Genomic DNA, 26,782 nt, shown 5'->3' with positions numbered 1-26,782 from the left:
GCTCTGAGACAGGGATTTTTTTTTAAGAAATAAAAAAACCATTTAAAAAAAAATCACAAGGGCCACTAACCTGGCTGGTGACCCCTGCTTTACAAGAACATTCATGAGAGAAACTCTGTATCAGATAAAGCCATGTTACAATGGCATACAGCAAATACATTGTGTCATTTGACAGGGTCACCTTACAAAGCATCTTATTTCCCTAGAGCTGTCATTTAAATATGAGCCAGTGTCCATTTCCACAAGAAAAGGGGTGGGGAGAGGATCAAGCTATAAAACTCATAAATGCAGCAACCCAGACAACACACAGAAATCATTTTTCAGAGGCAAAATATTCATATTTATTTAATGCAAAACCAAGGATTAATTTTAGTTAAAAGGTCATCTGATCATCTATGCCTTATATAAAGAGGGTGAAATCCACCTTGCCAGAGACTCTCATGGAGATTCATGAAATGGGTCAATTGAACATGCCACGTTGAGTGAGACCTGGCATTTAATGGAAATGTTCGCTCTCAATGGTTTGTTCTGATCACATTAAATATGAGCTCTTGCCACATGAGGGTGCATTCAAACAGCATATCTGCGGCATGCAAAGTGAACAAGCCCATTCACCTCATAGTGACTCTACCGTTTCCAAGAGTAACTTGTGAATCAAGCTTTAGTGATCACTGCAATTCTATACCTCTGGCTTAGAAGATCTTCATTCATTCAAGGGAGGGATGCAGTCCAGGAGTAGAGTGTATTCTTTGCACTCTGAAGGTCCAAGGTCCAATTCCTGACATTTCAACTTCTAAAAGTCAAGTAGCAAATGATGTACAACAGCTTTTCCTGCAGAGCTACTGGAGAGCTCCTGCAAGTTACAGTAGTCTAGCCTTCATCAACCTGGTGCACTCCAGATCTTGGACTACAATTCCCATTGGCCTCCAGCCAGAACCTGCTGATGGAAGTTGTAGTCCAAGTTGTAGTCATCTGACCTGGTATAAGGCAATTCCCAATGTTATGCTGCTATCTTTATTTACTCTGGAAAAAATTATGTTCTGCTTACCAACAAAAACTTCTAAAGGATCTAAAACAATATAAAATTGTTGGCATCCATCTGTCTCAAGAGACAATGGAAGAGTGCGCCATCTGGAATACAGTCAAACTGTTGGAGAGTTACAGCACCTGCTGTGACTGTAGAGCCCGATACAAGAGAGACATGTTTTGTTGCAGTTGGGACAGATGAAGGTTGTGCTGATGAAGGTGTACCAAGGCATTTCTTCTTTCTGCACTCCCCCCAGCAGTCATTCCTCCTCTGGTCACTGCTGTGGATACATGACCTGACTGTTTCCAGGTGCTGTGGTCATCTGCAAGGGATCCCCACATGGCAAGGTTAATGTTGCCAGCCTTCATGTCACATTTGCAAACATCTGTATAACACAAAGCTGGTCTTCCAACAGGCCTGGTGCCTAAGGCAAGCTCCTTGTAAATCACATCCCTGGGGATCTTTCTGACTTCCATTCTGTGGACATGTCCAAGCCAGAGTAGATGTCGTTGAGACAGAAATGCAAACATGCTGGAAATGTAATAAAATCACATGGGTGGGATTACCTAAACAAACAAACGAAACAAAGCAAAAAGGGGTTTAGCAAGCCTCAACAACAATACATAGCAAAGATAAAGGTAAAGGGACCCCTGACCATTAGGTCCAGTCGTGACCGACTCTGGGGTTGCAGCACTCATCTCGCTTTACTGACCAAGGGAGCCGGCGTACAGCTTCCGGGTCATGTGGCCAGCATGACTAAGCCACTTCTGGCGAAGCAGAGCAGAGCACGGAAATGCTGTTTACCTTCCCGCCAGAGTAGTACCTATTTATCTACTTGCACTTTTGTACTTTCGAACTGCTAGGTTGGCAGGAACAGGGACCGAGCAACGGGAGCTTACCCCGTCACGGGGATTCAAACCACCAACCTTCTGATCAGCAAGTCCTAGGCTCTGTGGTTTAACCCACAGCGCCACCCACATCCCTACATAGCAAAGATACTTGCCTCTTAATATTAATGGGCAGGAAGTTCCACCAACTCATTTTTAAAAAGAACAAGGGAATTTGCTTTTAGTTTGTGTGCTAAATTACTTTGTTGGGGTGTTTCCAAAAAGTAGCATTTTGGATTGAGGATTCTTGTGCCAGGCTGACACTAGGGAAAATGACTGGCTTTATTTTATTTCATTTTATTTGCTGCAAGAGACTGGTGATGAATTGTACTAGGAGCAGCTTCTTGTGTTTATTGTGTGCAGGGAGGCATAAAACAGAAGAGACATTTGTGGTGTTTGGGTTAGGCCACTGGGTGATTAGCATGAACAGTCCGGGTGGAAAGTGGGTCTAATAATGTCAGAGATGAAGGGGCAGAGTGGAGTTTTTAGAAGCAGAATGGAAAATCTGAATTTGACTCAGAGCTTGATAGAGCCAGTAAAGGTGTTTTGAAGATAAAGGTGATGTGAACCCACTGCCTAGAGGCAGAGTGTAATCTGGCTGCTGCATTTAGGACCCCTGAAGTTTCCTGGCAGGGAATTAGGGAGACCATGAAAATAGAGAACTAATAGTCAGGACAGGCAGTGATCAAGGCATAAAGAAGGATTATAGAGGTTGAGAAGTGTGTGTGCGCGTGCGTATTGGCAAAGTTGCAGAGAATATGATAAAGTAGACAAGCAAAACAGGGGAGGGGGAAGAACGAAGAGAGGCTGGGATTAATTTGGAGGATCCAAGTGTCAAATTAGGTCAGCATTTGGCCCCTAGTATTTGTTGTTGCAGTACATTTCAAGAAGAATAGGTCAAAAATGCTACTGCTAAATCTGGATTTTGTGGGGGGTGGGGTGGTGCATTGTGCCTGTCTGCATTTAGGCAATTTTTCATCGTTCTCTGTTTTCCATTGGCAGTTTAAGTTGCTGATCCATGCAACAGCTTTAAGGATTTTTCAGAAGGAAGGAAGGAAGAAGGAAGAGTACTCTTCATCTCAGTGTTTTTCAGATTTTCTACTGTCACAGTTTTCAGCTGAGGAAACATGTCTCACAACAGATCTTCAGTATAGTGCAAAGGGTTCTGGGAAGTGTTCTAAGGTATACGTTTAAACTCGTGGTGTGAAGGCCAGGTGCCTTGGACTTTATCATACTGGCCCTGCATGTGAAGGGAGGCCCTATTTTGTAGAGGGTTTTTCTTCTTCACTTTTTCACATTTCTCTGCAACTATATGTAGTTGCTGGATCAGGCAGAATATCATGGTTTCTCTGGCTGCAGTGGACAGCTTCATAATGGCACAAATAGTTTTGTGTGGCAGACACATTTGGGTCACTGGCATCTGACAGGAGAGGCCTCTTTCTTCCATCTCCCAGTCATTTGCGCTCTTTCTCCTTTAACAGTGAAAGTGAAAAGGGTAACTTTCTACCACCACCACAACTCCATCTTCTTCATCATCATCATCATTGGTTGACCTCCATTAATGGAGACAGCATGCTTCTGAATGCCAGTCCCTGGAAACCATGGGAGGGGAAAGTGCTATTGCACTCAGCTTCTGCTTGTGGGCTTCCCATAAGAAGGCAGGCCAGTGTGGGCTGGTTGAAGGCAGATGGAAATGGATGGAGTCACCCTAGACCCAACTGATCAGTCCCCAAGGCACACTTTTTGTGATTTTTAAACAGAGGCTGGATGACCAACTATTGTGGGTGAAGTAACTAGTGCTTTCTTCTGGCGGTACTCCATGGTACGCAGTACTGGCACCATTCCCAACCCCCCAAAAATGTTAAAAGTGTGGCACTGACTGCAACAACTTCATGGTGGGTATTGACCCTTTTTTTCTATAAAAAAGAAGAAGAACTGGAAGTAATTGATTGCATCAGCAGGAAGCTTAACTAGATCACCTCTGCATTCAAACTATGTTCTATGATTCTTCATGCTCTCCAAGAGAGTTATTCCCCAAACCTAATGCTCAATATCCTTTTTTATGAGTTCAACCCTTGAATCCATTTCGGATTAGACTCCAGGCTCTTGGGAGTCATCCCTCATTTCCAAAGGACCTGGAATTGCCATGTTCCAGCTGCAGCATTTATCAGGAGCCCTTTCATCTGACAAGTCAGTTCATCTAACATAAGTCAATTCATCTACTCCACATTATCCCCTTAATGCATTTGGGGTCCCCTAGCGCTGGCTTCTCCACAGATTAATGTTGTACTAAGTTTAGGTTTTTTTGAGGCAACAAAGCAGTCTCTCTCTCTCTCTCTCTCTCTCTCTCTCTCTCTTACACACACACAAACAAATACTTTAAGTTTGGGAAAGGTGCAACGCTAGTCTATCAGATCCTAATTGGGGCTAATTAGCTCACTCTTAAGCCATTTCATTCCTTACCTGCTGCTGTTTCAGAAAGTTGCACAATTATTGCATTCTTGGAATGTAACCAAGAAAATCACTTCCAGGCTGATCCAATGCCCCGAAGCTGCAGAGATCATTATAATCAGGGACAGACTCATCAAGCATATCTCAGATGGCATATGTTTGAAAGGCAGAGCCACTATAAACAGTAAGCAAGGCAGGCTGCTGCCGTGTTTGATAGTAGGGCTGAGCTGAAATGGCTTCTCCAACTGTGCCACTGTGTTTTCAGGCATCATTCAGCAATTTGGAAGTGGGGGCTGAAAACAGGAGTGAAGTGATTGTCTCACTAGGCGCTGGCAGGGACCAGGTTCCCCATTGGCCATGAATGATAGGAGTTGTAGTCCAGTAACATTTGGAGGGTGGAAGGTCCTCCCACCCCAGTTTTAGAAGTTGAGCAGCTGAGGTGTAAGAGCGGTAGCCCTATAAATAGAGCAGCTTTCCATATTTCCATGTTTTCTCTTGGCTTTTTTGTGGGGAGTGGAGGGAAACCCTTCTGAAACAAAGACAAGCTTACAAATAATTTTTGTTTTAGAATTATTGGAACTGGAAGTTAGACTTGACATCAAAATCCATTCCAAACTTTATCACTATTTGTACATTTAATTCTATTATACTTGTATTACATACATCACTCTCTTAATAGGTTTTGGTCATGTTGTAAGAAACCTTCCTGCCTAAAAACCATTATTATTCATGAAACGGCTTTAAAAAGGCTGATTGGTAACACTTAAATTAATGTGCTTTTATATAAATGTTTTATTCATATTTATGCCATGATTACTAGCTGCTGCCACAGCCATTCTCATCTCATTATAGAGCATGTTATAAAAATATATTAATGATAAAGGTCATGTGTTCATGATGATGCGCCAAGCTTCCCTCCTGCCCCCAAATCCCAAGCTTCTGGCAATTTTATTCTGCAAATACAATTCTTGTATTTCTTCATGAATAAATAGGATACTCTTTGTTGGACAGGGACATGTAGATGTTAATTTGCATAGCGGGTTGGAAGAAGCTAAACATGGGTTCACGCAATAACATTTTTATCTGTTGTGCTCCAGTCTCTTTAGACCTATGGCCCTCCAGGCTTCAGCTCCCATCAGCCTCAGTCAACATGGCCAGTGGTCAGGAATTATAGAAATCACAATTCCAACAATAGCTGGAGGACCATAGGTTCCCCACCCCTGCAGTAGTCTGTGTCCAAACAAACCAAGTCTGATGTAGTGCTTTATGCAGTTTCAAGGATGAGAAGGCAATCGGTGACTGATACTCATGATGGCCAGCTGTAAAACTGTGACAAAGCCCACGTGGTATTTGTGATAGACCCATTCCTGGAACAAAGTCAGGATTCCAGGAAACCTTGACTGAAGGCTAAGAACGTAAGTAGATCCCTTGTGGATCACACCAAAGGCTCATCTAGTCCAGCATCCTGTTTTTGCAGTGGCCAACTATGTAGATGACTGTGGGAAATCCAAATAAGGACATAGAAGTGGCAACTTGAGAAAATGATGGGAGCTAGGGGGCAGAGAAGAAGAAGAAGAAGAAGAAGAAGAAGAAGAAGAAGAAGAAGAAGAAGAAGAAGAAGAGTAGTAGTAGTTTGGATTTGATATCCCACTTTATCACTACCCAAAGGAGTCTCAAAGCGGCTAACATTCTCCTTTCCCTTCTTCCCCTACAACAAACACTCTGTGAGGTGAGTGGGGCTGAAAGACTTCAGAGAAGTGTGACTAGCCCAAGGTCACCCAGCAGCTGCATGTGGAGGAGAGGAGATACGAACCCGGTTCACCAGATTATGAGGCTACAGCTCTTAACCACTACACCACACTGGCTGAGCTTCAATAGTTGGCAGCTCCTGTTGGGCACTCAGCCTCCTGCTGCTGCTGCCACCACTGGCCCACGGCAGCTGCTTCCTCCCTCCTTCCCCTGCACGGCAAGACGTGGTGGAGCTGCCAGCCACTGAAGCCATGCCTTGCCATGATTGGCTCTGTGATTGGCCTCCTCCACCCCTTGACTGTTGTCAACATTGAGGGCTCCCCAAATATTTTATGGGGGGCAAAGGGAGCTGGGCCCCTAGGAGTTGCCACCTATGGCAGGACATGAGTGCAACAAAACTCTCCCCCCCTGGGATTTCCAAGAGAGGCATACCGCCTCTGATTGTGGAGATTGTACATAGCTGTCTTGGCTATCAGCTACTGATAGAATAGTCAGACAGAGGGCATTCTCAGATGAAGAACTGCAGATTTTAGTCCCAGCGCTCTGTGTTCATACCTTGGACCTTGCATTAAAACTCTTGTGTTTGCTTTTGAAAGCCCTTCACCTTGCTGTCTTATTCCTGAGGGTCCCAGTGCACTGTAACTGAAACAGTCAGAATTCTTTAACTTGACCTCTGTAAAAAAATAAAGGACAACAGACCTCGTTGGGATTGCTAATACCCAAATAAAGATGTTGAGGGATTTGATGTTGTTTGTTTTCTCTTTTAATTAACTTGTGGTTGTGTTTTATTTTTGGACAAATTAAAGTGGCTCCTGGAGCAAACAAGCCCTTTGGAAAGTATAACCTGTCATGGTCTGCTTTAGGAAACAGGTGCTGATAGCCCACAGAAGTCATTTATTAAAAATTCATTTGGTGAACGGTGTGAGGTAAATCATCACACATTTATAAGCATCCTTTGAAAACCTCATAGTCCTGGTTTATTCCATTTAGTGATACCAATCTAGACAAGCTGTGACATTCATTTACGAACGGCTAAGGTTTAAAATTTAATGAAGCTTTATGGATCCCAACGACCTTATCACCACGGTAATAATTAAAAAGACAGCACTAAATGTGCTATTCACAAAACTCCAGCGCTACTGATTACAAACTTCACAGAAGCAGAAGATTTCCGCAACCTCAAAAATTAGCTCCTCTTTTGCTTAACCAATACTTTGAAAAACTTTTTTATAATAAGTAATTTTTCTATTAAAAAACCCCACAGCTCTATATCTCATGTTTTTGTGTTTAATATAATGACAAGATCCAGTCAACGTGAGTCCTTTTGAATCCAACATTGATTTTACCAGCAGTCTTAGCTTAAATCCTAACTACATTTACTAGGGAGTAAGTCCTGCACGGGTGGCGCTGTGGTCTAAACTACTGAGCTTCTTGGGCTTGCCGATCATAAGGTCGGTGGTTCGAATCCCCATGATGGGGTGAGCTCCCATTGCTCGGTCCCAGCTCCTACCAACCTAGCAGTTTGAAAGCACGCCAAAAAGTGCAAGTAGATAAATAGGAAATGTTTCACCAGAAGTGGCTTAGTCATGCTGGCCACATGACCCGGAAAAACTGTTTGCGGACAAACATCGGCTCCCTTGGGGAGTAAAGCAAGATGAGCATTGCAACCCCAGAGTCGTTTGTGACTGGACTTAACTGTCAGGTGTCCTTTACCTTTACCTTTTTTAAAAAGTCCTACTGAACACAGTGGTAAACATGTATAGGACTGCACTGCTGAGCACATGATTGTCTCTTCCAATGAAATCAAATGGGGCTTTGAAAGTGCTGTTCTGATCATCCCACTTCTTCAGGTAGTGAGAAGTTACAGAGGTGTCGTGCATACTCAGGTTTAGTTTCCTATTACAGGAGGTTACTGGGGGCTGATTAGTGTTTTCCAATGTAGAGGAGGCACATCTTAATACTCCAACAGCTAGCCAGAGTTCACTGCTCCCACAGCTGATCTCCAGGGGAGACTGTCAGCAACCTAAGATGCTTAATAGACCCAAATCAATTCTCTTTATCTGTGCATTTTCTTCATGTCTGTCTAACTCTCTCTGTCTCTGCCCAACTGGGGCAAAGGGGGTAAGGGGAGGAGAGCACCCTATTTGTAACTGGCTGGGGGAGATATCACCTTTTCAGGAAGTTCATACCCATTGTGGCATCAGTTGCAGTGCTGCCCTCACCCAGGCAGAGAGTACTAAGAGGTATGATAGAACAAACTCAGACAGACAACAACCATACTTTCATTAATGTACAGTGGTACTTCGGGTTACCGACGCTTCAGGTTACAGATGCTTCAGGTTACAGACTCTGCTAACCCAGAAATAGTACCTTGGGTTAAGAACTTTGCTTCAGCATGAGAACAGAAATCACGCGGTGGCAGTGCAGCAGCAGCAGCAGCAGCAGGAGGCCCCATTAGCTAAAGTGGTACCTCAGGTTAAGAACAGTTTCAGGTTAAGAACGGACCTCCGGAACGAATTAAGTTCTTAACCCGAGGTACCACTGTACTAATCTGCTTGCAGAACAATTTTTGCCAAGGGAACCCTCATTGTAAATAGAGTTGTACATACAAAACACAGCTAAAAATACTCAGTGCTTTCTTGTGATGGTACTCACTGGTATGGAGTAGTGCCACCTCTTTCCTTTTTTGGGGCATATTTCTCAAGATATGAATACCAGCACCTCATTTTCTACCACTGTACATAATAGATATGAAATCACTAGTGTCAAAAATATTGCTTTGCTGTCTGTGAGTACTATTAATAGTGAAAGGTTAGATATGTGGTTATACCCATTACTGGTGCTTTTGATGCCCCTGTAGTCAAATGGCAGCCTTAAATGCACATACCTCAGCACAGGATTGCAGCCCTTAAACCTGCTGTGAAATTGCATCATGGTGCCCAGTGCTTTTTTTTCTGGGGGGACGCAGGGGTACACATACCCCTAAACATTTTGTGAATCTTTGTCCTTTTGTCTTTTTACTGTATTTATTTCCCCCAATTTGAACTATAAAGGGGTGATTTTCTTGAGTCAAAATGAGAGTACCCCTAAACATTTTTTTTTAATAGAAAAAAAAATACTGATGGTGCCTATTCAGGTTTCGTTCCTGAGGAAATTAGGTGAAACAGCCTTTAGCTTTCCTTTCCTTCTCTTCCCCACCTCAGTCATCACCTGAGCTCTGATGGAATCCTCCTTGGTCTGGCTGCCATTAATTTGTGACTGCTGGTTTCCAAATGACACCCTCTTCCTGTTTCATTTCTCACTTAATCATGACAAGGGAACTTTTGTTCACTGCCTGGCAATGGATATGGCATTCCTTTCCCAGACTCAGCTCCAGTGTCATCCACACCATAAACATAGGTTTAGTAGAAGTATTGCATTGCATTGCCAATGGCAGCTGAGCAAAACATATCATTTATTGCATATGTTTCCTATGGCTTTTTATTCACTCATGCCATCGAGTCATTCAACATTATAGTGTACTGCAATATACTGCTGTCTCACCAATGCTCACTCAGACATCCCCAATGCTGCACTGATCTCCTTTTTCTGGTGCAACAAGATAAAGAAGATACTGATGTGTTTAAATGATGTGTTACGGGTTTAGTGTTTAATGGGTGAAAAATGTGCACCGTATCCAGATAATTCATGAATTACCCCGGCTAATTACTTAAAAGTCAGAATGATTCATCAAGATTAATTATAATTCATGCTTCAGTTTGCTGGTTTGCACATTAGCTAAACCATCTTCAATAATGTTATCTGAGAGAGCTAGATAATATGTCTATGTACTAGTCAAATAAATCCTGGAGGGAAGTGTATCATTTTCCTGGCTGGGAACTAAGAGTCTCTTGAAAGACACATGCTACAATCCACAAAACTAAAAGGCAAATTGTTAATCAACAGCAGGAAAAGAGAGTTTCCATTGTGGTTAACAGCACAGTGGGCAACATCTGCTACTACAGATTTAGGCCTCATTAGCACTATACATTTAAAGCAGCATCAAACCACTTTAAACAGCCATGCCCCCCCCCCCCCCAATTCTGGCAACTGTAGTTTGATAAGGTTGCTGATAGCTGTTGGGAAACCCTGCACATAACAACGCTCCCACAGTAGTTTATCAGTCAGTCCCTCTTCCCGGTGAACTTTGGGAATAGTAGCTACTTGGTAAGAATAGGGATCTCTTAACAACTTGGAGAACCTTTAATAAGTTACAGTTCCCGAGATTCTTTCCATGAGTCCATGACTTTTTTAAAAGGTATAACAGTGCTTTAAATTAGTGTGCAGATGGTGAATCAAAGGCATTTAAGAGTCATTCTCTTACCAGGCAAACACTAAAAACTCTGGGCAGTTTTATAGAAAGGTGTGGTAGAAATTTAATAAACATATGAAATAAAATAAACCTGTAGTTTTGTAGTGGCAGGGCTAAATAAGCAACTTGAAGAGAGAATTTGTAACACTTCTATCTTTTGTCTGTGTTTTAATGTTCACAGCAAAAAAGGAGGGAGCTTTTATTTTTAAATAAAGGAGAGAATAAAATCAAACTTCCAGCAAATTAATTCCTTGGATTATGAGGAGGAGGAAGCTGTGTTGGTTAAATTGCTGATGAAACTGATATTTAAGTTCAGAGCTGTATTTGTTTTGTGGATGTTAAGAAATTTCCATAATTATACAAGCAAGGTGTTTGTCACTTTGACCTCCTTCTGTAAAGACTATGGTTTGCACACATCCTGATCTGAACTGGAGTCCAATTTGGTGATTTGGATTGGCTCTGACCAATGATGATATGGACTTGGCTGGACCCACAGATCTGAATTGTTATCCAGAAAAAACCCCAAATATTCAGAAATCCCGTTGACCTGCATTGGGAAACAAAACTTCAACTCTCTCTCTCCCCCCCACCCACATAGGTACAGGAACTTTGGGAATGTGCTAGCCCCTTTGGAGGGGATTGTATGGGACAAGGGTGGCGCTGTGGTCTAAACCACTGAGCCTCTTGGGCTTGCTGATCAGAAGGTCAGTGGTTCGAATCCCCGCAACGGGGTAAGCTCCTGTTGCTCAGTCCCTGCTCTTGCCAACCTAGGAGTTTGAAAGGACATCAAAGTGCAAGTACATAAATAGGTACTGCTGCAACAGGAAGGTAAATGGCATTTCTGTGCACTCTGGCTTCCATCACAGTGTTCTGTTGCACTGGAAGCAGTTTAGTCAGGCTGGCCACATGACCAGGAAATCTGTCTGTGGACAAACGCCATCTCCCTGAGCCTGAAAGCGAGATGAGCGCCGCAACCCCATAGTCTCCTTTGACTGGACGTAACCGTCCAGGGGTCCTTTACCTTTTACCTTGTTTACCTATAGAGGGGGTTAACCCTGCCTAATTTCAGACAGAGAGCCCCAGAAGTTTTTGTACTACCCACCCTTAAAGTTTGCCTTCCAAAAAGTGAGTTGGGTGTGTATGCACGTAGTTTCACTGATGCACACATAGTATGTGTGCTGCTTATGTGCTATTTGTGTACAATGTACGTGACTAGGTATAATGCACTCACAAGACTTCCACATAAACATCACAAACTGCTAAAGACAGAGGATGGTGTTCAACTAACGTTTACACAAAGTAGACTTGTTGGACCAAACTTAGTCATGCTCATTCATTTCAGTAGTCCTCACTTGACTGAATCATGCTTGAACACCACACAGACACAGAAAACAGCTGTAAATAAAATACAAACTCAATCTTAAGTGGGGCACAGCCCCATTTCCTGGCCATGTTAACAATCACATAACCCTCCCTTGAGTGACTCCACCCCTATAGGGCTAAACCAACTAATTCATGGAAATTACACTTAAATGCATTAAGCTGTTACCATGTGGTAAAGGCTGGCTACAGCTAATGAAGCTGAAAGAAGCAAGGCAATGACATCAAAACATGACCAAGTTTTGACCTCCTCAGTGTGGTGAAAGTGGAAGCCCCATTTGGGTCTGTAGACCCATCTTAGCTATAGCAACTAGTTCCAGCATGCAGCCTAAAAATGTCAGTGAATTCAAACTCCAAGGCACGTGGAAATTAAACAGTATGGGCCTGAACATGTAAAGGATAAGTAGTTATGATGAATTTGTTCAGCACTTTCCCCCTGTAGCTGATTTAGCATTGCTTTCCCCCCGTTTTCCCCCCATTGTTCCATCAGTGAAATTCTCTCTTCGGCAAAACTGCCTCGCTCTGAATGCTAATCATCAATGTCAGGATAATAAGTTAGCACCAGAGCTCGACTTGCAGAATAGCTAATTATTCTGACAGTCGTTTTCTATCCATCCTCAAAAGAGAGCAGATAGGAAACCTACACTAATGATACAATAATGCAATTTTTTTTTCCTGTGGATCTATTAAGAGTTGCTCTTTTTTTCCTAAGGAAGGCAGCTAAGTGTCTTCTATTGAAATGACTGAATTAGCTAATCAAATGACAGGATTTGGTATGAGCTGGGGAATATTGTTAAGCATTTGTGTTTCCTTCAGAGGCTATTTATAAGCCATGATGAAATTCAATGGCATTTTACATGAGATAGCTAATTTATTCTCCCCCAGGTACAGTGATGAGGAGTATTGTCTAACAGACAAAATTAGATACTTTCCCCCCACAGTTTGCGATTTAAATTCCTGGTTAATGCATGCATGTACAAGTGTATTATTCTTAAAGCTGCGCACAAATGGCTTCCCAGAATTGCCCATTTTATTTGTGGACAGAGAAATTAGGGGTGAACACAATTTCTCAAGGAGGAGAAAATCTCTGACAGTTTCTCGGCGATTTGGCACACCATTATCAGTGGCTGGCGCACAGCTCCCCCCCCCCTTTAAATTTTTGTTTTATTTTATTGTTTTCACTATAAGTGGCAGCTGAGGTAACTTTGTTGGCAGTCTGGCTGCCATTTTGCATCCTACACAATGTCACAGAGCTAGCTTTGTTTCAGAACATTGTGTGTGTGGATGTTGGCCACCAAACAAACAAACAAAAATGGTGGAGAGTATTTGGAGAAAACGTCTTCTGAGAAACACACACAAGAGGGAGATATTAGCAGGCTTGGGCTAAACTCAATAGTTATTCAAGTAAACATTTTGTGAGGAAGGGTCTTAAGGAGTGGGATCCCAAAGCAGCCCAACAAAGATTGAGCATGCTTAGCATCCACAAAGCACTGAGTTATGGGAGACAATTGGGGACCGGCTGGAAGTGGCCAGTGAAGAGGAGAGTGCAAATCCGGAAGTGTTCGAAATATTGCTGAGCAGCTGGCAGGCAGGCAGGAGAGACTAGCGGAAAGAGAAGACAATGATTCATCTGAAGGAAATGAGCAAGGGGACATGGAGTTAGAGATGCATAAATAAAAAAGGGCAAAGAACCACTCCATTTCCTTATTCACACCAAGATGCTGTTTTTTTTTAAAAAAAAATATCCTCAGTCAAAGACAGAAATGAGAAGAGCTGTTGTTAGAAATCAACAGAGAAATCCAAGAATTTAGTTTGCCTGGATTGGGCAGCAGTGTGTCTATATACACCCCACCTCCTCCCACCCTGGTAGCAACAACAACAAAACTCCTCCTACTCCTACTCCTTCTCTGAAACAACCACTCAGCTAATGGACATTCCAAAGCACATGGCGTCAATTGCCCCCATGTATCAGGTTTGATAAGGGTGGTGCTGTAGGTTAAACCACAGAGCCTAGGACTTGCTGATCAGAAGGTCGGCGGTTCGAATCCCCGCAATGGGGTGAGCTCCTGTTGCTCGGTCCCTGCTCCTGCCAACCTAGCAGTTCGAAAGCACATCAAAGTGCAAGTAGATAGATAGGTACCACTCCAGCAGGAAGGTAAACAGCGTTTCCGTGCATTGCTCTGGTTCGCCAGAAGCGGTTTAGTCATGCTGGCCACATGACCCAGAAGCTGTACGCCGGCTCCCTTGGCCAGTAAACCAAGATGAGCACCGCAACCCCAGAGTCGGTCACGACTGGACCTAATGGTCAGGGGTCCCTTTACTTTTTATCAGGTTTGAAGGGGCTTGGTGGGTCTGGCTCATGGCACAGAATACTCAGGTCAGGCTTTAAGTGGGTTACAACAACCCTGCAGTGCTGCCCAGTTGTATTAGACTCCTGTTGCTTGTTGTGGGGTTGGACTGAATCTTATAACCACTTCGCAATGCAATTCATTGCAGGTTGTGCTGAGAGAGCACTGTGCAAGAATCCTGCAGTGTAGTTCACTGTTATGACACCAGAGCATCTTACCAGAATGGGGCAGGGGTAGGGCTGCAGTGTGTATGCACATATATATATTGTCATGTCTGAGAAGTCCACTGTTGAAGAGTGGGCTATTTTGATTTTGTACGTAGTGTGACAGAGGCGGTATTCATGTCAGAGCAGAGTTTTAGGGGGCTATAGCAGACTCTGAATCTTGGGATTAACCAGTCACTGCGTTTTTCAGAACTGTGACATTTAATTGCGGATAACTTGTGCCGTAAGAATTTCTCTTACTATATGGATGTTTACTTTAATTTCGTATTTTGCCCTGGTATTTAGAGATGACAATGATCTTTTAAGAAGGTTCGGTACATTCTGAAGATTTAAAGACTTCAGCCCTTGATCTTCTAAAATTAATACCAAAAATCCTACTGGTTTTTTTAAGTACGGCAAATTAATTGGAAAGAAAGGTACAGTGTAGGATGTATCAAGGACTGGGGTAATTATTTTTTTTTTACTTGTTTCTTTTAATAAAAAAGGAGAATACTAACCTGGAAAAGAACAAGACCAGTTGCCATGTATAATCATATTCTTTATGGTGTTCAAACAGATGTAAATTGCCACGCAAGTATTGGTTTAGATATTGTGCCTTATATATACAAATTTACTGATTTGTATATTCCAGATGATCTTGCAAGGACATCAAGTTCTCCAGCAACCTAGTATGTAAAGGTTGGGAAACCTCAAGTGCAGGGGTCAAAGCAGACCCTCCAATTGTCCCTATTTTTGAGGGACAGTCCTGAATTTCAAGAAGCCAACACGGTTTCTGATTTGATCCCAGAATGTCCCGCTTTTTCTTTGGGCACCCCTATTTTCATCAGAGAAATTTTTGAGAGTATGGAATAGGATGACCCTATTTTCATCGGGTAAATGTTGGAGGGTGTGCAAATGTGGCTGTGAGGCCTCATTCTGCCTCTTGGAACTTTCCCTAGAGCAAGCTTCTACCCCAGGCCATACTCTCTCTCCCCACCCCTGGCATTAAAAATCAGAAGAATCATTAAGTGGTCTGCCAAGATTGGTTTGTGGGTGGGAGGGGGGTAGTTTGGGAAGCACTGTTCTCAATCTCCTTTTTTTTTATTCCTGGAGTTTTCTAGCTAATCTAGAAATGAAATAATACTGCCTTTACACAGCATGTTGGTTCACTTAATTGAGTGCTTGGACTTGCTGCTTTCCATCTTTAGGTATCTGAGTCCAAACTGATTATTTTTTGAATGGGAAGAGACTTACTGAGCCCCCTGAGTCATTAAATATTGTGCTGTCAGGAAAGGTCTTTGGGCACAACCTTTCTGCGACATTTCATTGACTAACAAAAATGAATATGATATTACTTTAGCGCTTAGCCAGTCACAAGATAGATGTAATTTGGCCTGCCGTGTGTACTGTCTCTGAAAATTGTATTGTCAATGCAATATAACAGATTCTCCCACACGCCTCAGCATGTTGCTACTGCTGTAGCCTTCGACTGAAATAGGTTCCATTAAAATATGCAGCTACCAGATAATGCATTTTGCATGTGTGGGATTTGGACTTTTCTTTGATAGTACATGCTTTTCATTTCACTCTTTAATACCCTGACTGGAGGGAAAGCATGATTTGTCCATTATTAAGGGAGCCTTGAGTGCCTTGAGGTAATAAAAACAGTAAAAACCAGTTTCTTAAACCGTTAAGATAACTTTGAGTTGCATCTAAAATATCGAACCCTGTGAGTTACAACTCTGGTTAGCTTATGTGTCATACCACTGAGGTAATATTGGCATGATTAGGTAAATTTTATTGGTGAGCTGATTATGAGTAAAGTTCCGTTCCAGATAACTAGTTGTTCTATGGAGTGTGGACTGTATGTCTTATCACTCTTGTATGAGTGGCTTTGAACTAAAAATATTTGTAGGTTTACTCTTAAAACCTAGGGCAATCTGATATTTCCATCAGATGTCACTGGAATGTGAACCCAGCTTCACTCTCTAAGCCCTGGCCTTCAGTGGGATTTGGGAAGAATCCAAGGCTTAATTTTTGAGCCACAGCTTGGTCTTGTGAATCGGGTTTCAAAGAAGGGATGCCATCTTTTATTTCCAAAGAGACAACACTCACTTTTTCTCATGACAGTAATTCTATGCTAGGAAATGTTAAACCTACTGAACTTCTGCCTGTTTAAGGCAGAGGGCCTTGCCTCAAAAAGAGATGACAACTCTTTTCCCTGCTCAGCTGAAGAATTCAATGGATGCGTAGGAAAGGTATACATCTCATCCAGCCCTGTTCTGTATGCCCCCACCAAATGAAATTAGGGGAGTGGCTGGCTGTTAAGGAGAGAGGGCCTTTCTGGTGATGGCACCCTGGCTATGGAATACCCTCCCCAGAGAAGCTCAATTGTATTATTACTGTTGTTACTGTTACTGTTATTGTTATACATCACTCTTCCTCCCAAAGGAGCCCAGAGAAGCAAGCACACTATGGATAAAACTACAGTGGTACCTCCCAAGACGAATGCCTCATAAGACGAAAAACTCGCAAGGCGAAAGAGTTTTTCGTTTTTTGAGTTGCTTCGCAAGACAAATTTCCCTATGGGCTTGCTTCGCAAGACGAAAATGTCATGCAAGTTTGTTTCCTTTGTCTTGCAAGTTTGTTTCCTTTTTCTTAAAACCGTGCATTCACTTCAAGGAGCAACTCATAGCATGCGGTGTGGTAGCCTTTTTTGAGGTTTTTGAAGACTTTGGTGATTTTTGAAGCTTTTCCAAAGTCCGTGCTTCGCAAGACGAAAAAATCACAAGATGAAAAAACTCGCAGAACGAATTAATTTCGTCTTGCGAGGTACCACTGTATTTTAAAACCATCTAAAAACACTTCCTGCACAGATTGGGAAAGATCTCTACTTAAAAAGCTTTTTGCAACAGGGAGGTCTTTAGTAAGTGCCAAAAGGATAATACAGTGGTATCTCGGGTTACAGACACTTCAGGTTACAGACACTTCAGGTTACAGACTCTGCTAACCCAGAAATAGTACCTCGGGTTAAGAACTTTGCTTCAGGATGAGAACAGAATTTGTGTGGCGGTGGCGTGGCGGTGGCGCAGCAGCAGCAGGAGGCCCCATTAGCTAAAGTGGTACTTCAAGTTAAGAACAGTTTCAGGTTAAGAACGGACCTCCAGAAGAAATTAAGTTCTTAACCCAAGGGACCGAGGGCCACCAGGACCATATAACACCGGTCCTGAGAGATCTGCATTGGCTCCCAGTACGTTTCCGAGCACAATTCAAAATGTTGGTGCTGATCTTTAAAGCCCTAAACGGCCTTGGTCCAGTATACCTGAAGGAGCGTCTCCACCCCCATTGTTCAGTCTGGACACTGAGATCCAGCGCCGAGGGCCGTCTGGCGATCCCCTCATTATGAGAAGTGAGGTTACAGGGAACCAGGCAGAGGGTCTTCTCGGTAGTGGCACCCACCCTGTGGAACGTCCTCCCATCAGATGTGAAGGAAATAAGCAGCTATCCTATTTTTAAAAGACATCTGAAGGCAGCCCTGTTTACGGAAGTTTTTAATATTTAATGCTGTATTGTTTTTAACACTTGATTGAGAGCTGCCCAGAGTGGCTGGGGAAACTCAGCCAGATAGGTGGGGTATAAATAATTTATTATTATTATTATTATTATTATTATTATTATTATTAGCTGAGGCTCCAATACTTTGGCCACCTCATGAGAAGAAAAGATTTCTTGGAAAAGACCCTGATATTGGGAAAGATTGAGGGCACAAGGAGAAGGGGAAGACAGAGGACAAGATGGTTGGACAGTGTTCTCGAAGCTACTAACATGAGCTTGACCAAATTGCGGGAGGCAGTGAAAAACAGGAGTGCCTGGTGTGCTCTGGTCCATGGGGTCACGAGGAGTCGGACATGACTAAATGACTAAACAACAACAACATCCATGTACTATCTGAAACTCAAGGGGCACATTGGTTGCCAGATGTGAACTGTTTTCAACTCTCCTACCCCACTATGATAAAATATACTATCTGACTGTTCAGTCCTGCCTCTAGATTACTTACAAATATAGGTCAATTGAAATGTTACCGTGCCAATGTATCAAGATTCACTTCCGCATGGGGGAGGGCCTCCCTACTGGTGGGTGTGATGTTGTAAATGTCCGTTGCCCCCTACTTTGGTTGAGACTCAAACAGTGACCCAGCCATCAGTAGGGATGTGCAGCTTTCCAAGAAAGATTCTTCCAAAAATCTATTGTTTACTTCCATGTACTGTGAAAACCACCAGTTCCTTCTTGTCTCACACAGTGCAATCTAATACATCTTTACTTGGAAGTAAGTCCCACTGTATTCAATGGGATAATACCTTCACTTTTTAAAGGAAATAGCCTTACCTATTATACCAGCCTGGACACTGAGATCCAGCGCTGAGGGCCTTCTGGCGGTTCCCTCATTGCGAGAAGTGAGATTACAGGGAATCAGACAGAGGGCCTTCTTGGTAGTGGCGCTCACCCTGTAGAACACCCTCCCTTCAGATGTGAAGGAAATAAGCAGCTATCCTATCTTTAAAAGACATCTGAAGGCAGCCCTTCAGGGAAGTTTTTAATATTTAACACTGTACTCTTTTTAACACTTGATTGGGAGCTGCCCAGAGTGGCTGGGGAAACTCAGCCAGATGGGCGGGGTATAAATAAATTATTATTATTATTATTATTATTATTATTATTATTCATCAACTTTGAGGTATAGCCATCTTTGCACTCTTTTGGACTTTTGTTAAGTTATTCAAGCTTTTATTATTGATGCCTTTTTTAAAAGGGGGGGCAAACATCCTCCAATCTCCCTGAAGGGATTTGACCCCATTGACTGTACCCTTTTGACTAATATACTAATTTTGGGGAACATTTCCCTTGCCTGTTTTTGAGGCGTGCTGGGCTAGACCTAATGAAACAGAGAAAAGTGCAGCAAGCTCTCACTAATAGGCAAACTCCTGCCTTAAGATGCCATTGATAAACATTCTGGAGGTTTGCACAGTAATTGCATTTGACCTTTTGGTGATAGACATGCTCTATTATGTGACTGATGGCTGTTGTCTGCTTATTTAATATTTTCAGTGTGCCAGGATAAACAAGCAAGTTTGGAGTTTTAAAACTGGATTCGCTTCCTTCCCCATACCAATGTTTGATGTTCAAAGTAACTGTGTGGGCTCAGAGCTAGGAGTGGGGCATTTGGTGGGGGGACTTGCACTTCCCAGAGACAGGAAGGTCGCAGCTCAATGGAGTTGGTTCACGTCAATGTCCTGCAATACACCTGACTGCTTCTCCTGTTCTGGGTCGATTGCATCAGATACTGTACTGCGCATCATATGTGGTGGTCTTGTAGTAAGGACTAAAGTTTACAGTGGTACCTCGGGTTAAGTACTTAATTCGTTCCGGAGGTCCGTTCTTAACCTGAAACTGTTCTTAACCTGAAGCACCACTTTAGCTAATGGGGCCTCCTGTTCTCATCCTGAAGCAAAGGTACTATTTCTGGGTTAGATAAAAATATTGCAGGGGAAGAGAAGTACAAAAGTATCCATGAATTTCTGGGCGGGGTGTGATTTTGTAATACATGGTAGATCTCTGCAAGAAAAATAAATTATTTCATATTAATGCTCCCATCCTAAACAATTTTTCCTCTATAGCAGTAAATCCTGTTGGTTTTGATGGTGTCTATTTTCAAGTAAATATGGTTAAGACTGAAGCCTTGTTTTAATTTACAGTTCATGATTCAGTTATCATAATTAGTATGTGAGAAATGCTTCTCCTTCAAGTAACTACAGGGGTCCAGCAGTGATGTCGGCAGGGTGGGGGAGCTATATTTTGCAGAAGTGAATGAACCACAGAAAGGCATTAATCTGATTGGCACAGATGCCTCCAGGCAGAGGCATCAGGGAGCTATGAAAGGTCATATTTTTTTTACTTTCAGGGAAAGGTGCTTGTGGGATTTTACTGCCTCAAAAGTGCAAAAAAAAAAAACCCACAAAAAACCACATCCCTTGACTGTTCTTGGGTACTATGCAGATCGACTGGGCGGGGGAAGAACAATTTGCCTCAGGCAGCAAAATGTATTGGGCTGGTCCTGAGTGGCTGGTGTATCTGTAGACATCAGGGTGAAGAAGGCTCGCTGTCAAGAAGAATATGCTAACCACACAGTCAGGCAGGGCGGGAGAAGCACTCTGTTCTCAAGGCCGGCCCAATCATTAGGCAGAGAGAGGAGGTTGCTTCAGGCAACTGGTTGTGGGTGTCATGAAAGGGCAGCAAGTTGTTAGCTATAAGTTTTGTGGAATTGTTACTTCCAGGGAAGGAACGAGGCATTTATGGGAGTTCTTGCTTCAGTTACCAGAATAAGCTGGCTGGTTTTGACTTGTGGGCTTTGACTTACAGGGGTGCTCTGCCTCAGGCCACAGTATGTATTGAGCCATACCTGTCCAGGGGTTGATTTGGTTTTTAGGACTTCGTTTATGTATTTCTTGTGTTATAACAAAGCCAACCACAGCACAATTCTTTAAAATTACTTTTGTAAAGTTCCAGAAGTATATTTTCAATAAGCACTTAAAAATAAATAAATGCTAGGTTCTATTCCAACAATGTATCTGTATAAGAAAACCACAGTAATCTGTGCACTAGTTCCTGCTGCAATGCACTCTATGCAGGGCTGTACTTGAAGGTGAGCTGGAAACTTGAACTGGCATAAAACATGACTGCTCTGTTTTTGGGGGGTGCAAAGTGATCAGAACATGTGGCAGCAGTTCTCTGCCAATTGGACTGCTGTTGAAGTTTAATGCTCTCAGAAGTTTGTGACCTCCATCTTTTAAGGTCTGCCTATATACATATGATTGTGCCTGGGCATCATGATCTACCTCTTGGCCTTCTCATAAGCCCACTGTAGGGTCAATTCTTTTGGCAGGGGTGAGTGACAGGACCTTTTATGTGATAGCCTCCAAATTGCAGAGCTCCCTCTCCTTGGAGGCGTGTTTGGCTCCAATTATCCTGTTAAGGAAATTGTAGCTCAGTTAGAGCATGTTGTTGGTGATACCAAGGTTGCAAGTTTGATCCCCGTGTAGGACAGCTGCATGTTCCTACATTGCAGGGGGTTAGAGTAGATGATCCACCGGGTTCCTTCCAATTCTATGATTCTCTGATTATTAGCACTGCTGGCAATTTGTTGGTTCATAAAGTTGTGTTGTGTATTTTGTTGGGAATAAAGTAACAACATCTGTAAGAAGGTACCTGAAGGGGTGATAGATGGAGAGGGAACCTATTCCAAAGTCTGGGAGCAGCCACCAAGAAGGCCCTCTCAATGGCTCCACCAGAATCCTAGGGTTATGTGGGGCATAGACACTGAGTTTCTTCCGGTTTCTCCTCAAGATTGCCAATGGGAAGCCTGGGTATTAGTTCTTGAATGCCTCCCTGTTCAGTTGACTGAGCCAAGATGCACCAGCACTAACAGATTCTCTGGAGCGTGCTGGATCAAAGCAGAAGAATCAAAGCAATTTAAAAGAAACAGATAGTAACACATTGCAGATTAAAAATTCAAAAGCATGATTTGCTTTAGTCCACTGAAAACCTTTAGATGTTACAAACAGATTCTGCATTGGCCACCGGCAGCATTAGCCCATGGCAATGACTTTCACTTAGATCAGCAACGCTGAGCAAGTGGTATAAGTGTTGCGTGCTGCAGAAATAATAAGTTCCCTTTTCATCCTCCTTATTGTTGGTGTAGCAAGGGCTCCGTATATTAGCAGCTGAGGGCATGTTTGTAATTTTCCATTGTCATATAGCCACTCCGTCAGCATTCTAATCATTTCATTGTCGCTGCACTCCAGAACGATGCATTGTTTTGGGACACTGAGCTATTCATCTGTTTCCTGTGCTGCTGCTTTAATTTATTGAGGTGGAAAGCCTGTTATTAAGCCTTAAAGTTGCTTGTGTTGTGTTGATGATTCCTCCAAGAAAGAATAGCACAGAGACAGATATGATTAAGAAATCCTTGCTCTTGATCATTTATAACCTACAGGGACAGGTCATATAGAACTGCCCTTTTTTGTTCTGGATGCTTCGTCTGTCCCAAGAACGCTTCTGCACACCCCCTCCAAGAAGCAATACAGCCATATTTTAATTGCAGTGCTATCTTACAATTATTATGTATGCACAGATAGTGACTCAAAGCTAGTGGGCCACTTAAAACACCTAGTTGTAGGGAAGGGATTGATTCAGTTTGAAGCCAAACTTACCGGATTTGCTCATTCCAAAACAATATGCAAAGTGAAATACAGCCATCCTTCCAAATTCTCACTTTTCAGAATTTTGTCCCTCCAAGTGATGTGCAGAAATGCATATATTAGAGTGATGTGTGCATAAAAAGGCATATTGTTACAGGCCACCCCAATCTCTGCTGAGTGGTAGAAAAATTCCAGGGGTCTTGGCATTTAACCAGGGTTTGTGTTCTTTTGGAAAGATGCACAGGGGAGACTATGAATATGGTTCATTTTACATGTATTTACAACCTGGGCTTTGATGGAGAGAGTTCACAGCATTTACATCTCAAAAGGGGGCTTGTCCTTCCCAGCAGCGCAGCACTGGATCTAGAGGCACCATAAGTGCCAGCCCTCTGTTTCTTTTTAACAGCCTGCTCCAGCCAGCCTGCATGGCTGCTGCCCTTCATTCCCCACATAAAGTTCTGCTCACTTCCTCCTTCTCCTTCCCAACAGCACTTGTAGAGATCAGCTCATCCACTTCTGCTTCCAGCATGCCCACCCCACGTTCACCCTGGCAACTGGCGTACAGAAGAGGAGACTGAAAAGGAGCAAGTTGCTCTAGAGCAGTGTTTCCCAACCTTGTGCCTCCAACTGTTTTTGGACTACAATTCCCATCATCCCTTGCCACTGGTCTTGCTAGTCAGGGATGATGGGAGTTGTAGTTCAAAAACAGCTGGAGGCACAAGGTTGGGAAACACTGCTCTAGAGGTCAGCAAGAATGTGGCTCTTAATAGATGCCCAGGAATGACAACTCCTGATATTATTCAAATATTATATAGTCTATTTTCCCCCATGCATATAACTGGTACAGCATAAATATGTAGTATGTAAAGCAGGCCACCTAGAATAGTCATTTAGAGAATGCTACAGAAGGAAGGGGGAAAATTAAGTTAATGGGATTAGCTTTCAAATTACAATAAATGATGAAAGTTTTTGAGACTAAAGCCAAAGATCAGCTTGAATACGTCTGATGTAATTCTAGGGTAATTGTGCTGCTCTGATAGACCAAGTGACATTTAATATGTCATATTAAATTAATTGTAATGACCAAGTGTTCATTTGGGTACTGTCATAAAAAGTTGTTAATTAGCACCAAACTTTTAATAAGCTTAGCTGATTAAGGTTTGATTTTTCGGAATCTTTCCCTCCTATGCCACACTCAACATGCAAACTGATGCATGATATGCCACAACAGGTTAGCTGGTTTCTCCTGCAGTCCTAATCACTATGTAATGCTATCCTCTTCCAAGAACTTCTAAGGTTTTGCTCTTGGCATTGATTCTGGATACTCAAGTGCCTGCTGTGGTCAGGGGTTTCTTTTGTTCACCTTCAGCTGTGCCCCTTCCTGGGAAAGGTGGACTTCGTCATTGTGATACATGCCTTGGTCTCCTCCTGATTAGATTATTGCAATGTCCTATAAGTGGGGCTGTCCTTGAAAAGTGTTTGGAAGCTGCAGCTGGTGTAAAACTGCTTTCTGGTGTGTGTTTTAGCTGGTTTTATGACAACTGCAGATTGACCCTAAACAGTATCTGAAATACTGACACACACACACACACACACACACACACACACACCCTATGAATCTGCCCAGAGGTTGTGATCATCTTCAGAGGTTCTGCTACACACACCACAAAAGAGGTGCAGTTTCCGTGGCCACACCCTGGCTGTGGAATTCCCTCTTGAAAAATGGTATGATTTAAGGCAGGCAGGCAGGCAGGCAGGCAGGCAGGAAGGAAGGCCACTGATGCTTTATCATTTAGTGTTCCATTTTCCTCCTATACATGTAAAAGAGAATGGGGAAATATACACAACTCCCTAGAAGTGTACAGATTCCCTGCCACATACATATACCCCTACGGACACACACTAAGCTGTCTACATCACGCAAAAGCTGATTGATTGATTGATTGATTGATTGATTGATTGAATTGACTCTTGCGTTTTCTCCTCACTGCCATGTTAAAATACTTTAAACTGTGTTTCACTGTCTTAGACATAGAAATCCAAACTGGTGGTTTTCTAAGAGTGTGAGTCTGATACAGTTTTTTCTAATGATTGTTTTGACTGAAAATAACTGAAAATAACTGACCAACCTCATCACAGACTATTTACCGACCCATGATTTATCCCGCTGAAGCCTGGCTTCTTTCTGTTCACTAAATTATGTGTTTTCTTGGAGTGTGATTAACTACAACAGTGAAAAGGAAAAGGTCAACTGACCTCTTGAGCAACATTCAATTGTGTGGCTGGGACTGTCAAATAATTTGTGAAGAACCACACAAAGCATTCAATTAAGCTTGTAATAATAGTTGCAGCTCCCTGCATGGACATTTATTCTATCACTCGACTACAGTAAACAAATTAGCAGCAAATCTTCTGTGAGGCATGTATTCAGTATCTGCGGTGTTTCTGATTTGTAGCTGTGGTCTCTTGTTATTAATCAATAATACTGAAAACATATAGTTTAATACTAAGATGCCTCAGTGCTTTTTCAGTCATTTGAGCCATATGTTTTGTTGTGTTTCCAAAATGCCTGAAATACGGATAATTTGAACAAACACAAGTCATGGATGGCCAAACCTCCCTCCCTACAGAGGCTGCAGCACAAACCAGAGATCTTTTAAAACAAAATATACAGCTTTAAGAACATATTCTTACATGACTGAACATTGTTCATTGTGCGCCCACATGCAGTAGGGGACAGGGTGTGAGGTAACAGCAATGACTTCATAGTCTGAGGTGGTTTTTAAATGACCACAAATTTATTGGTTATGACTCCCAGAATTTGGCAAGGCATAAGGCAACTGACCAATCATCAAGCAACCTGAGTGCTGACTGATGCCACCATCCTCACTGAAGTGCTGGGATGACGTTCAAGGGAACTGCCTGACTCTTGGGCCTAGCATTCTATAAAGTGCCCCCAGAGAGGACCCTTCGAGCAACCTGAGAGTGTAACAGCCACAACAGCCACCTCAAGCTAAGACTTTAAGGCAGTGGCGTAGCGTGGGTTATCAGCACCCGGGGCAAGGCAAGTAATTTGCGCCCCCTAACCCATGGATTTGTGCCCGCTAACCCATGGATTTCCCTAACCCCCAGATGTTGCGCCCGGTGCGGCCGGCCCCCCTGCACCCCCCACGCTACGCCACTGCTTTAAGGTAACACCCAAGACCCTTCAAAGGGATCTCCCACTGGGAAGTCCTCCTCTAGCTACCCCAACTGTGGATTTGTCCAATGCCTCTACTGACAAATTGTGACAGGTTCCAGCACAGGTAACGCCAACAAACAATGTTGCTACCGGGGAGGCTCAATCATATGTCTGCATAAAAATTTCTCCCCAGACTTATCATTAAGCAGCTAGCTTCTGTCCTCAACAATGAGAACTGCAGCCTAAAATAGGGAGGGTGGGCAGGGAAGTCAGCCCAATGTGGACCCTCTATTTATGGTCCAGGAGTGGACCAAGAGTGGTCTGCTACCTGCCACCAAGAGCCCCCAGGCTCTGCTGATTGGATGCTGGGGCAAGGCCTGCCCAGGCAATGGTACTGTTGACTGATGGTCCTCCTCACAAGTTACTGGCCTTGTACCTTGGGTGATCAGGGGTTTTCCCTGCCTCCACACAGGAGGCCCAAACTAAGCTTTGTGGTGGCTGGAAGATCCATGGCATGCCCACCCATACACTCTAAGGGGAATTTAAAATGGCCAAAATTTTATTGGTAACCTTGCAGGACTCCAGGCAATCTGATTGCTGGCCAGTGTCATCCTCCTAGCCCAAGTACTGAAATACCATTCAAGAGAGTTGCCCATTTCCCACTCATACCCTGGTGTGAATTGCCCCTGTGGATCCTTCAAGCAACCTGGGAGTGTGACTTTCATTAGACAGTTTCCCCCAAAACCTGGTACCCTCCAGATGTTTTGGACCATAGCCAACATGGAGAAAAACACATTGGACACACAGTTTTAAGTTTATCTTTTTCATAGCCTTCAGGCCTAAGAACAGGTGGAGTAATTTAGCAGTAAATTAAATGTGCTCCCCTCCCCAGCTGCTGAATTTTGCACACAGTACAAAATTATGCATATTTCCTTTACTTGTGCGTG

Source organism: Podarcis cretensis (genome assembly GCF_951804945.1).
Source record: "Podarcis cretensis genome assembly, chromosome: 11".
Taxonomy (NCBI): Eukaryota; Metazoa; Chordata; class Lepidosauria; order Squamata; family Lacertidae; genus Podarcis; species Podarcis cretensis.
Note: the sequence above shows the minus strand (reverse complement) of the source record.